Raw genomic sequence first — 14,388 nt, 5'->3', positions numbered from 1 at the left:
CATTTATGCATTATTCAATGAGTCGTAAGTTATCTGGTAATAAATTTAATAGGACCAAATCACACAAGATATGGGATGATCACCAAGGATCCAATCATACACACTGGACACGATCTCTAAGAGATAGCAAAACCACAAATTTTATTTATTCAATCACGAAATATCTTTTTTGACCAACTCTAGTGAAGGGCTCCAACACGTGGGTGTGCTCTGTCATATGTATAAAGGTCGGAATTCATGTAGAAAAAACGCGGCAAACAAGCGACAAACTTAACCTAGTGGAACGTTCACTTTGCACACGGCGCGATAACCACCACTGTAACACAGCATGGAGAGCGAACGCCACAAGTGAAAAATCGTCGTTTCCTTTCGTAATGTTCGCTGCATGGATTCCGACCTATACTCCGCGACAACTTTTCTTGGCAATGCATTGGAAGGTAGAGGCCCACGTCCCCTCTCCCATTTTGAGTGTACGCAGGCCTCCTCCCCCATTTCCGGGGAGAGGAGAAGAGCCTGTGTACACTCAAAATGGGAGAGGGGACGCGGGCCTGTACCTTCCACTGCATTGCCAAGAAACGTTGTCGCGGAGTATAGCGTTTCACCTGTTTAGCAACGTTTCTAAGCGCTTGTCGGGTGATGTCTGGAGTTGGCGCCATCAAAATTGTTTTTGACTGGAATGTACGGGGGCTTGGGAAAAGGAAGAGGGAAGGGGTGGAGTTTTGGGAAAGGAAGGGAAAAAGAGGGGGACGGAGGGTGGCGAGTGACATATATGTTTGTCCTGTGAAATAAAGTTTGTAGCTGCGTTTGAGACTTCGTCCCTGTTGTTCTGTGTTTTGTCCCTTGTCCGTATCCCCAGTCTCGGGTTACAACTATGCTCACTTCTCTGTTCGGGACTTTGTTGGTGTTGAACTTTTTTATCTTTCGTTCTCGGGGTTCGTTGCATTACAATACAATACAATACAATACAATACAAACTTTATTCTCACCACAGATACATTTGGTGAATGGGAGGCCGGAGAAAAAGCTGCAGAAATGCAGCTTGATTACGATTAAGAACAACTTTTTTTATTATTGTATACGTTTTGATTTCTTTTATTTTAAATTTAGTTACACAAGTTTAACGTAGAGAAGTAAAGTGTTCGATTAACGTTTCGAGGCGTTCGTCCAACGACGCCCCAACCTTTCCCCTCCCTTCTCCCCCATCTCCTGGCTACTAGACTGCCAAGTTACGGCTTAGAATATTAGTGTGCGGTGACATCCTTGTCAAAGTTATAAGGTGAAGAGTCACTTTCGGTGCTTGTGTGCATAGGTAGTTATAGTGTAACACTTGATTATCTGTGTTATTGATTGACTTTTAATTATTACTTAATGTTAATCAAAACATTCATTTTTCCCAACAATATGTTCGATTTCTCACAACCCTAACTATAATTAAGCATACGTTGGCCCACGAAGAAATGTTGTAATAATTGAACATTGATTTTGTACACACACATATCATGATATGATATTACATAAGGAAGGATACCAGCGTGTTCGTAAATCTAGAAGGAATCAAATGCGCGCCCTGTGTTGCATTTCAGCATCACTGAAGGGTGTAAATTAAATTTAGAAGCGGAGGGCGGCGGGCGTGAAAGTGGCACTTGTACAGCGACGGCTTCTAGTAACTGGTGAAAGTAGAACTCAGTTTATACCACAAATAGTCCACTTGGTTTGAAAACTGTTGAAACCATACTCTAGGCCTAGAAAACTGACAGGGCTTGAATAGCTTCTACACATTAGTCCTGACTACGGGCCATGCCTAAATATTCTACACTCCTTAGACTTGAAAAAAAAGTCATATTGTCGGAATGAATATCTAGGAGACTAAGTACTTTACGCTCGATTCAATTTATTTAGCTTAATTAGTATGCAATATATTTGTATAAAGTCTATAGTTTGTTATTTCCAATACTCTTCGTTTTTTATATGTTATTTATTTATACCATTAAACCTTTGATCCACCACGTTAGTGAGCGGTACATCAGTTGTGTCAAGGAGATGGTGGGGCGGCGGGATAGACTTCGAAAGCCTACAATATTTTTTTGTAATGTATTAAAATCCTGTTATGTAATTTTTTGTCAAAGATAGAGTTTTTTTCCGAGAAATTAAATTGCTGATCTGAGCGACAAACCGATGAGAGCACAATGTCTATAACATTATTGCACAAAATGTATTCGGGCATTATATGATATGTATATTTTGGTTTCCTTATCCCAGTGAAATATTACCGATTATGCACTAACCGAAAAAGAATAGCAACACAAGGTCAATTCAAGGCCCTAGATCTAACTACTCTTTATTTTTTATAAACACGATTCATATTTAGTGCAAGTACAATCATTTGTTCGATATCCCCTTCATTGAATGAAGTAACACATAGTGTATCTCGCAATCCGCATATTGTCACAACAGAAGGGAACTTGCCCCCTGCTGTTGTGAGAAGCACTTACTGAGCTAAAACCACTGAGATATTTAAGCCTTGGCAAAGTTATTGACGATATTAGTCTTTCAGCACATATTACATAATATTTAACAGTAAAGGCATATACTTGCATAATTATTTGTGTTATATTAACTTGGATTTCTTATAAGGTGCCTTATCTATATAAATATATACATATAGGAATTTATTTGCCTACGATTTAAAACAGGTCGCTTAGATATTAGAACTAATCTGCTGAACACATTACGTTGTCTTATTTTATTATTGCCATAAAAGTTGCATAAAAACCACTTACTTTCGATTGCTAATTGTTCATTAGCTCTTATGCAACATTTATCGACTATGCCGACGACACTAGTTTGCTTTTTTCAGCTGAAAATGTCGATGTGCTATTTGACATGGCAAATCAAGCGTTATCTGCATTAGCGATTTGGAGTTGTATTAAATCTCTACATATCAACGTCGATAAAACAAAAGCAGTGCTTTTTCGCCCAAAACATAAGGTAGTCACAATTACAAGAGATATCGTTTTGAACTCATCCAAAATAGAGGTTCTAAAATCTTTCAAGCTCTTAGGTGTAATTTTTACCGAGACTATGTCATGGGATAGTTATGTTAACTACCTTATTTCTAAGCTGTCACAAGTAGTAGGCGTGATAAACCGCCACCGGTACATATCACCAGCCATGGTAAAATTATTAATATATAATTCGTCATTTTACCCCCCCCTAAATTATTGTAATTTAGTCTGGGATTCAACAACGTCGACGAATCTAGAAAAATACACTTCTTGCATAGAAAGCTTTTTAGGGCTATAGAAGACGTTCCATTTGTCTTCCACACAGCTAGTTTATTTAAGAAGTTTCACGTTATCGATATACATGCTTTCTTTAGCTACAGACGTGTCTCTATAGTCTAAGACTAGAACAAATTAGGGGTACAAACTTTTGATAAACCTTGGACAGCTCTCTGAAAATATTCACGCGTATTCTACCCGTCGTGCAGAATGTTGGGAGGTGGTCACTGCAAGAACGAACTATGGCACATAAATACTCAAACATACTGTCCCAAAAAATATTTAACTTACTTAAAGATGAAGGGTTAGAATTCAGTGTATTTTCCCTTAGAGAAATTAGACTAATTTTCTTCACATATGAATCTGAGTATAAACCAAACTTTTGGGGTCGCATAACTTCTGTTTGCAAATAGGTCACTTTTCTGTTATAGCCGATGATAAAATATATAGACTGAAACACGCTTTGTTAAATTGCAGTAATCCAAATTTTTGAATGTTTTTTTTTTTTTTTAGTTGCTGCTACATGTGTTTTGTAGGCGGTCAAGGACTTGTCAAGCTGTGCCATACAGCTTTTTTCCTTGATCGCCACCATCAACGTTCGATGGAAATAAACTCATTATTATTATTATTATTATTATCTTTATTCTGTTCGCTGTACTTCCACGATATAATTCGTATTTAATGCGCGTTTTCACGAAATAATATAAATAATATTTTTTAGAACAACATACACTTGATGCACTAGTTTTATTTCTTAGTGCGTTCTAAGCCACTGAAATTTTGACCTAAGTTCTATACTAAAGAATTCATAAGATTTCCATCAGTACCACATTAATAAAGGAGACCAATTGAAAATGCTGTAACGAGACAGCTTGGCGAGTCTTAACCACAATAAAAAAAACATAAAAAAGCCTCTATTTTTTTATGACCAACTCTAGTTTAACGTTCTTAAATGTTAGGCATTGTACTCGTATTCTTGAAAGTAAAGCCACCTTATTGCGATGACTATTCATCGTCTTTCATCGCGTAAATACTTCCTCGCGCTCTCATTCAATGTATTAACACACAGGGAGCGACCGCCGTAAGCTCTCTGTCTCGCCGTCTTTCAGCACCCTTCTGTCAATCAGTCTTTGCCGAGACACCCCAATGGCGTTGGGCTAAAGAATGAGACTGCGCCAGACAAAGCTCTTGTATTCCAAGTGAAGGGCCAGAAATGTCTGCATTCCGATAGAAGTTCTTCGTAGAATGATCTCCCAGCTGGCCGTCTCCTTCAGACAGCGGTCTCAAGGTATGCAAGACAAAAAGTGGCGTTAACGACTTTGCACGTAGAGTGTTAACGGACATAAATCGGTATGCATGAATTGGCTTCCCGTAATGCTTCGTTATTACACCTATCAACCTCTTACCAGCGGCGGCGTATGTTCCTTTCCTATCTTTTGTGGGTACAGCTGTCAGGATGATACGGTGACCTCCATTGTTGTGGAAACACAAGGACTATTTGTACTGCCTTATCTCAACGCCAAAATGTAAAATAACCTTTTGGCTTCATGCTAGAATTACAAATATTATATTTATATTATTGGTTTGTACCAAATTAAATTTGTGTGGTCTGAGCGGATTTTGGCTCGTTCGAAGGAATATATTTATTCATTTAGTAATTTATTAAACTCTATGGCCAAAGGCATTACAGAGGGTAATGGTGAGAAATAGAACAATATAAGTAACATGAACACAGGTTAAACATTTAAAAACGTGTTTACTAACAAATGAAAAAAGGGCACTATCACCAATTGATGTGAGTCACTCACATCAATAGTAAGGTAAGTGGTTCAAGTCACATCAGCTGTAAGGTGAATCTTTCCAGCCTCCTCAATTGTAAGGTAAACGATTCCAGTCATTTGACACCTTTGGGAGGAAAGATGCGTAAATGTGTTATATTAACAAAATAGGACGGCAACACTTTAATGATGATTGAGGCGAGAGGAAACAAAAAAAAATGAAGGGATTATTAAATCATCGTTTAGGTATGGCGCTCTGGTAGAATATTTCGTGATATAGACAGATAATAGAGATTCTTCGGCGATGTTCGAGACTATGTTCGAGGAAGGAGATTTTAATTGAAGTAACAGTAGCGGTATGACGATAGTCGTGAAAATGAAATGCACCTATCTATTTTGTACAGCATCACGTTACTTAGTAAGATCATTATTTCCAGGACCCTAAATGGACGCTGGATATTCGAACTTTGATGCGACTAATGATTTATACAGAAGTAGTTTTAAAGATGCAGGTGCCCAAAGGAATCGCAGCTTAGCATTAAAATGAGGTACTTGTAAGGTTCTAGATGTTCTGATGGTGTGTTGTTAAGGGCCGACCTACAAAAAGGTTTTCCGCAGGATAGGAAAATTCCCCTTCCCACCCTCCACATTTATCCTTCTCTCCACTGATATTTGTACGGTGGGGAACTCCTTTTGTTACTGCGATTAACGGGGGGCTGGATAAGCCGGGATAAAATCCAGGCTTATTCAGCCCTCTAGAGGGAGCTTAAAAGAAGTCCTCCACCGTCAAGATAGCCGTGGAAGAGGAAGAACTCTGAAGAGTGGCGGAAAGAATGTTTCTGCCTTGCGGAAAAAACTTTTTTTAGGTCGGCTTATGGACCTATATCAGCGCTGACGGCAGCCCTTCGGGACATTCGGATTAGTTTGCATTCGTTAATGTTTAGGTCCATAGACCAGAGTTTACATCCAGATCATACTGCAGGTGTAGGGAATCCGACTCATTAGATATTATTCGGTATATAGCACAATTAAGCAAACAATCTTAATTTGGAGGAAACAATATTCGGAAAGTCATTAATATAAATTTTGAAGAGTAAAGCACCCAGGACGGACGCTTGGGGTACTCCAGAGGAAACAGATACATTGAGAAGGGCACTGGACTTTGGAACCATATTAATACAAAACGCATTGATAGAATTTTTCATAATTTATAGGTAACCTAATTAAACTTTACATCTCCTTCACCCCAATTGGTGGGTTCAATCTTTCAGTCCCACATCTCATTGTACGGCTATAGCAAGGGAGGTTCTGGAAATGTTTAAAAAGAAAAAAAAACATATGTTCCAATTGTACTGGCCGTTTTGCAAACTAAATACTATTACAAAAAATTTCTGTTGCGATATATTGCTCGTTGAAAGATGTTCAGAAAAACATTTCGGAGCGATGATATCATTTTCTCCGAATACCTTCAAAGGAATTCTAAGGAGTTTCTAATGCGGCGTCAGATTATTTAGAAAAACACTGAGGCTAAGGAAAAGGACCAAGTTAGAATTCGCTTTAGGGAGCACTATTAAAGCTGGCAGAACTTTAAGCTATATTTATGCTTCGCATCTCATATATATATAAATTGCTATGGAATGCAAATTTTTCACGGAAAGGCTGTGAAAGCTACACAAAAGCGGTATGTGTGAGTTTTACTGCCAGGCGGACATTATGTTCAAGAGAGAATGCAACTAAAAGATGTCTGATTAGAGAAAAAAATCTCTAATTACTTTTTAATTAGACGATTTAGGACTCATGTTTATAATTAAGAAAGGAAAACAAATGTTAAAAGCCAGCCCAAGATTTTTTTTTTAATTCAAGGTTGATCACATGGTTGAAGTTGTTTATTGTCTCATTTTGTTCTGGAAATATGTCCATACCGATACCAAACCCGCGATGGCCGCCGGACGATCAATTCCCTTGTTTCACACCGGAGGGCAGTGTTGCCAGATGGAAACAAATTAAATCAGTAGATGGACACCCTAAATATCAGTTAATCAGCCAAAAAATCAGTAGTGATTAAAAAATAATCGTTTGTATTCACGACGGCTCTTGATAGATGATATAACATAAATTATGTGCTGTAGTCCGATACAACATAAGACAGTGGGAGGAGGAAAAGAACGGAAACGGAAAGTTTAAGTGGACAGGAGCGACCTTCTTTCCAGAACAGCTTTTCTTGTGCGCGCCCTTTTCCCTCCTCGCACTGTCTTTCTTGTGTTGTATCTCAGTATAATAAACACACATATAAATTATTCGTGGGCATCCCCATCATACTTGTGACGCCATCAAGGGTGCGAAACCAAAACAAGCTTTTGTTCGATACCTGCTCGCGCCACCTTAACGTCAAGCTCACTAACCTTCAAATATTGTATCTAAAACCATAAAACAATGAGAAATTAAAGAACGCGAAGGCCATCCAAGAGCAGTTTATTAATAGCAATTAACAGTTCTATCTATGAGCACAGTACGATGTCCAACATTATGAAGGCCCCCCAAAACATTAAACCAAAGCTCGAGAAAGTCCTGTTTCTCAGAATTTGTTTCCAGTCATCGTTCACCTTGTCATAGATTGCGCTAGACATTCCAGAACACGCAGGCCACCCACGAGCAGCTTGACTTGCAATCCACACTTCCCTAAGCACATGTCACAATGTCCAACAATTTGCAGAACACCGACAAGTTTAAAGCAGTCTGAGAAAGTCCTGTTTCTTACATAAACAGGCTTTTAATCATTGCTGGCCTCGTCATAGATTGAGCTGTCCACCCTCTTCAAGAGCGTGCGGCTAACTGAAAAAGAGAAGCACGCCGACTGTGCGGTCATCCGTCGGGGAGTGTGTCTTCATTGTGCTTGTTTCTTTGCTTTGTCTTCAAAACAGAAACGCTTGAGAAGACTCCTTCTACTGCTGCACTTGAGTGTGGAAAGCATAGCAGGGAGTGCACAAATCTTGACAAGATGGGAAAGGCCGGAGAGCCATCTCCGTGCTTCGTTCTGAGGGCCGTACTCCAGAAGTTCTCCAGGACCACATTTGCAGACGACGGTTCGTGTTCCACGTTGCGGAAGGAGCGCCACTCTGTGCCGAGAGCTTGGAGATCTTTTAAGCCCATGCTGGCCAGGAATCATGAAGCGAGAGGGTCAAAAGTCTGTGTCTTTTTTTTTTTTTTCCAGTACGTGGTGAGGATCACGCATTTCCAGAAGTTTGGTAGCCGGACCCTTGAATGCAAACCTTGAGTAGGTCTGCTGTGCGCTCTCGACGTAGAAGTCTAGACATTTGACTGAAGCCTTCGACAAGAGGCGCTGGGAGGTTGCTTTCTTTGAGAAGCGAGCAAGCTACCTTGGCTTCAAGGTACACTTCTTTAAGCTCACAACCATGGAGTGGGTTCTTGAACTCGACTTCTTCGACAGGTGTTAACGCCAAATAACGACTTTTTATGTGTCAGTCTAAGATGTTCCTCAGAGCATCAGAGATTGTTTTCCTCAGTGTGTGAATTTGAAAAGCCTCCGAATGCATCTTCCTGTTCAGATTGGTGAAGATTGAAAGGACGAACTCGAGGAACTCCAAGTACATTTGAACAAGTGGATCTTTGAGTCTTTGCAGAATCGTGTGCGGTGCCAAAAGGCGGAATGTGTCTACTTCTTCGGAAAGGAAGCATTTCAGTGGCTCATACTGTTCTAGCACTCTCTGGACGACGGAGTGAAGAGATAGCCACGGGGTCTTACTCGCATGCAGTAGTTTGTGGCGCTTACTCTGAAGAAATGCTTGAAAGGCATTCAGTCTTACCTGCCTCTTGGAGTTTCAGTGGAAATAATTGTGGGTGTTTCGAACCAGGTCTTCAACTGCTCGTGGAAGCTTCTCAGAAGCACGAGATGCACAGAGATAGAAGGAGTGGCAAATGCATTTCATTACAAACAACTTCGGGGTATCCTGTCGCAGAAGCGTCATAAGAGAATTGCATGTCCTCATCATAACATTCGCCCCATCGGCTGCAAGCCCTGTCATGTTTTCCTTGTAAGGGATGTTCAAGTAGGTAAACGCCTTGACAACGTGCTCATACAAAGCCTGTGCAGTCGCATCCTGAATTTGGAGGAGGTCGAAGAGAGCGTTCACGACGCGATCTCTATGCAATACCCGCGTTACCACGCAGGGATGCTTGCAGCAATTGACATCGGTTGATTCGTCTACAATCAATGAGAATTTGTTTTTTCTTAGAAGCTCGTACAGGTCCTTCTTGCATTAGGGTCTAGTGACACTTTTTACGACAGCAGTAGCTTTAGTTCGGCTGGATGCGATTTTTTTAGCAATACCCGAGTCCGGACACACCGTCACCAAGAGTTTCGGCATGTGGTCCATGAGAGTAAAAGGCACATAGTATTCAGCTGTGAATGCATCAAACCGAATTTCACCCTCACGAACCTGGTTGTCTTATTTGGTAGCTCGACTTGACGAGGGCATGCTCAGTAGGGTCTGCTGGCCAACAAGCTTCTTTTTTTTTGCATTCGACGTGTGTTTTTGACTTGCTGCATGTTTTCCTAGTTCGCATTTTCCTCCGGCCAAGTGCACATCACATGCATTGCATAAAGCGAAATTATTACCTTTATAATTTTGCAGACGCATCCTCGAAATTGCAGTTCTTCTTCCCACGCTGTTTAATACTTTTTTATGTTTTTTTTTTGTTTTTTTTTGAGGGGGCCGGGAGGGTGCCGTTTCCGCTATTTCAGTCGCCGCTCATTATAATGCGTGCACTAAGCAAAACAAAACCAAAGTCGTTTCAGTTTCGTAAGAACGCGCACGCGGCTGCGTTGGCCGTGTACAGTTTTCGATGGACAGATGAATAAAATGAGCGATACATATGCATAGTTTCGTTTTTAATTTTTTTTTTCGTGCGCTTGCTGGCTAATATGGAAGCCTGCTCTTCAAACTGCATATTCTTATATCCCCAGTTTTTATTCATTAAAGAAAAAGTCAGTAGATTTATTTTTTTATCAGGGAATCAGCAGACACCGTGCAAAATCGGTGCATCTACTGAAAAATCAGTAGACCTGGCGACACTGCCGGAGGGTCACGTGTTAATGAGAAAATTCGCGCCACTATTTGGGTCACAGCGCGCCGCAGCCAACGTTACTAGATTACCTTAGTTACGGAATTCCCCTCACTCCCCTCAGCCCGCCTCCTACCGGATGGATGGATGGATGAATCCAGCTCAGCCCTTTGGATCGGGCGGTAGCTTACGCCACCTAGCCATCTTGTTTTACCAATTAAGCTTAGAATATTTAAATGTGAAAGCTATATTCACGTATGGCGTATGAAGCGCCATCTAGATTTTGGTTTCAAAACTATGTGTTCCATAGAGTACGGTGAAACACTATCTAGACACTGTATTCCAAAACATACGTGTTCCGAAAAATACAATGCAGTTGCCGTAGCAGCCCCCCCCCCTCCCCCCCCCCCCCCCCCCCCCGCCCAAACGATAAGATAAACAAATATACGAAAAACAAATCCAACGGCGCGTCGAACGACAGGAGGCGAGCCGTAAGGGGAGGGGGGTGGGGGCTGCAGATTATGCAAGCAGTGTCTATGGGAAGTTCCGCAACTGAGGTAATCAGCAACGTTGGCTGGAGCTGATTGCAGTCGGTGCTGCATGGCTGGCGAAGCGATAAGCCGCCTTATCGGCCGCGACAAGTTGTTTTAATTTGCTGCGCAAAAGCACTGGAAAACACGTGACCTTCCGGCGTGAAACGAGGATTGTTCTTCCGGCATGCATCGCGCATTTGGTTTCGATATCGACAGATTTTTTTGAACAAAATTTACCAATGAATAACTCCGACTGCGAGCTGAACTCAGAATTAAACAACAACAACAACAACGACTGGGGTGGCCTTGAACGTTGATTGCCTCAATTTCTTCAATGTAAACATGTGCCCTAGAATGTCTATGCAAAGTTATGATTATTGAATTTTCGCTAAATTATCCTTTTTTTTACTTTTATTATCTCTTCAACAAAATGACCGCCTGGCCGCCTAACTCACTTTCACGACCGCATTTGTGTGGCTTTCCCGGTGTTTTTTTTTTTTTTTTTAAATCTGGGTTCGATGAACAAAAACACTGTATATAGATTGAAAATATGCTTCGGATTGAATTGCTCTATGTAAACTAAATATTCCCTCACAGAAGGAGACATTAAGAAGCAAGGATCTTGAAGATGATAAGCCACGCCCTACGTTTCTTAAACTGTCAATAGCAGCTTCAACACTGAGCCGGTATGTACTGTATCTCGCTTGCACTATGAAGGCAACCTATGATTAGGCTCTAGTTGATGCAAGTCACTATTTGCACAGTGCTGCGTGTATTCTGTAGATAAGAATATTATTTAATAGTAAAGACTGTATTGAACCTCTTTCACCGTATGAAAGAGTCAAATCAAAGTCTAAAGACTCACAAACGGAGGCACATTTACTAAATGTGCGAGGTCCCTGTGCAACCCCTTTGCTCAATTAGTTTAGTAAATTAGTGCAGACGCACACCGAGGTGACAAATGCCGCGAAGTCGCACTTTTGGTGCCTTTTGATTGGCCCAATCGGCTTATAGAGCCTGCTTCTCTCTGGCTTATGGTGAACACAAATAGATGCCTCCACTGGTTACATAAACACGCACTTTTCAGCTTACCACGCAAACGGGTCCCTAGGTCTCCGGCGTTGCTATTACACGAAGTTCCCCCATAGCACGCCTGCCGTTCTATGTACCTAATAACAGACATAGGCGGGATAATAAAACCCAATAAGCGAACATGTCTATATTATAACGCAGCACTAAACAACTCGCGGGACGCTGGGACGCTAAGCCAAGAGAGCACGAATCGTGGAAAGCGCGTTAGCCTGCGATGAACATGCATTCAAAACACGGTCATAAATGACGCCAACCAATCACGTCTAAGCTTCTTCCGGTGGCCACGCCTCTTCGTCAGTTTTTGGGGATTTTCATTTTGAACGAAGCGTGAGCAGATTCGAGGGCTGTTCGAAATGCCCGCTGTAAACTACCGCCTGAGAAATTAATAATAAAAAGGCCAGTTTCCCGTAATTAGGTCGTCAAGACACTTCTCTAGTGCTGTCTTTTGGGTGAACAACTTCTTTGCTATTTGAGTGAGGACGACAGTATAATAACATAATTTGAGAGGCAACGCTCGCAAGACGTGACTGCTTAGAAAATTTATGGACCAAGAAAATTTCTCGATTCGTGTTGGCAACGTTGGCACACTGCTTGCCCATCTTTTTATATTGGTGTTTTTTCATTATATAAATAATTTAAGCGCATAAATTTCTTGTGGGCTAACGTATGCTTAATTATTAGTTTTGGTTGTGAGAAATCTAGCATATTCTTGAAAAAAAAATGTGTTGATCAACTTTGTTTCTTGAGTCAGTAAGGAAAGTAAATTATTGACACCGACAATAAAGTGTTACATTATAATTACCTATGCGCACAAGCACAGAAAGTTACTTTTCACATTATAACTTTGACAGGGATGTTAGCGCAGACTAATATTCTACGCCGTAACTTGGCAGTTTCAGTAGCCAGGACATGGGGGAGAAGGGGAGGGGAGATGTTGGGGCACGAGCTTCGGTGATGGGCTTTGCATTTTTGCTAACAGAAATCATTGACGCCATACTACAGTGCCAAGGATCTTACATGATGACAAATTGTGTGTGTTTTTTTTTAAATTAAAGGTGCTGCTTGGTGGCTTTTTTTGTTTGGTTTTCAATTTGTTAACCATTGAAGTGTCTGAGGCGGACACTGATGTTTCTCCCACCGGTCGGGGATGGCATGTTTGACCACCGGCGATAATCTCATTTTTCAACATAAAGCACTAAGACTGTTTTGTATCACTGGGGTTGTAAATATTTATAGGCTTAATGTATTAGAAGTAGTTATATTTTAGATAATATATTTTAATATCTCGAACTGTCTTAGCTTGGTGATTTGCAGGAAAGTTTGGGAAGTTTTTATGTCCGACCTATTTGACATAATTTAAAGACTGACATCACCAGAAAGCTGAAATCTAGCGCATTTCAATGAATACAATGGGGAACCGGTGGGGTTCCCATTTTAAAAGAGCAAAACAGTTTTTTTTATTTATTTAGAGTAATAAATCTATTCTGAATGTCTCAGAAGATTCCTACAGCAGTATTTTGAGAAGTAACAGAATAGCGAGCGGTGAAACATGCGACTCCCGACAGGCGGCAGATAACACGTTGTGTCCCTTCGATGATTTTACTCCGACGTATACTGAATGGCTAACTGGGACCGTAGCCTTTGCTGTCAGCCAGGCTGCGTTAAGACGGAGTAAAGAACAAGCCGACTTTTTCGATAACACAAAATGGCCTTTTATCTTATCAAAAGACGGTCGGTGGATTGTTATGCGTGAGGAGCCCAAGATGACGGAGGGAACATAGAAATTCCCGGTTCCCTGACTTCAAGCAGTCGTTGCCAGGCTGTCGTCATACTCAACGTACTGCCAAACTCTCCCAGTAATCCCCAAAAGTTACATCATAAATATTTCTTGATCGATGCAGGAATTTTGCTGGCAAATTTTATCTGTGTTTTATAAAACACTATGAATACATCACGCACTATGGCGGCTGCTAATCTTGACTTTTGGCCAGCATAAAAAAAAAAAAAAACTGTCACAGCTTCAATAACTTTGTGTCACTCCGAAAACATATTGTTATTAATTTCAAAATGTAATGTTCAAAACATGATAGGATTCAGCAGAACGTTATATCTTCAACAATAAAGAAAGTAAAAACTGGAATCTGGCCTGAAAGGAATTGGTCAAAGATGTTTACGAAAACGGCACAGAAATAGCTGCAGAAACCCATTGCAAAAAAAGCTCCGTAAATAATTTTAATCTAATATTCACGGCTCAAATACAAGTAGAGCTTGGCATTACAATCCCAAATCACACTCTCAAGTAAAAGAAACATGGTTTTTACAGGTGTGACTATAAGTTACTCAAAACTCGGAACGTCAAAACGAAAACAAATAAAAAAGAGAATGTAAAGTTGCACAACCGCGAAGAAAGTGTCGGAATGTTTCTTTTAGAGCCCATATAACTAGGGCAGCGAACGTATAAAAAGGTAAGCAAAAACATCAAGAAGGCATGCCCCTCCTTTGCCGCTATCGAAGTTGCAGTCATAAAGCGAGTCCAGCTGCTAGACTGCGCGTTCTGGAAGCCAGGCCCAGCTTCGTGTTAGGTCCGATCTCTTCCAAGAAGCGGTTCCCTTCAATCCTCCG

At 40.8% G+C, this 14,388-nt stretch overlaps 1 pseudogene; it reads right to left on the bottom strand.

Annotated features, from left to right (window-relative positions):
• Positions 1–8,538: 8,538 nt before the first annotated feature.
• LOC121835085 lies at positions 8,539–9,453 on the bottom strand (annotated as a pseudogene).
• Positions 9,454–14,388: the final 4,935 nt, after the last annotated feature.

This window comes from Ixodes scapularis, unplaced genomic scaffold, assembly GCF_016920785.2.
Source record: "Ixodes scapularis isolate PalLabHiFi unplaced genomic scaffold, ASM1692078v2 PGA_scaffold11__112_contigs__length_91849675, whole genome shotgun sequence".
NCBI classification, from domain to species: Eukaryota; Metazoa; Arthropoda; class Arachnida; order Ixodida; family Ixodidae; genus Ixodes; species Ixodes scapularis.
Note: the sequence above shows the minus strand (reverse complement) of the source record. Positions and strands in the feature narration are given on the sequence as shown.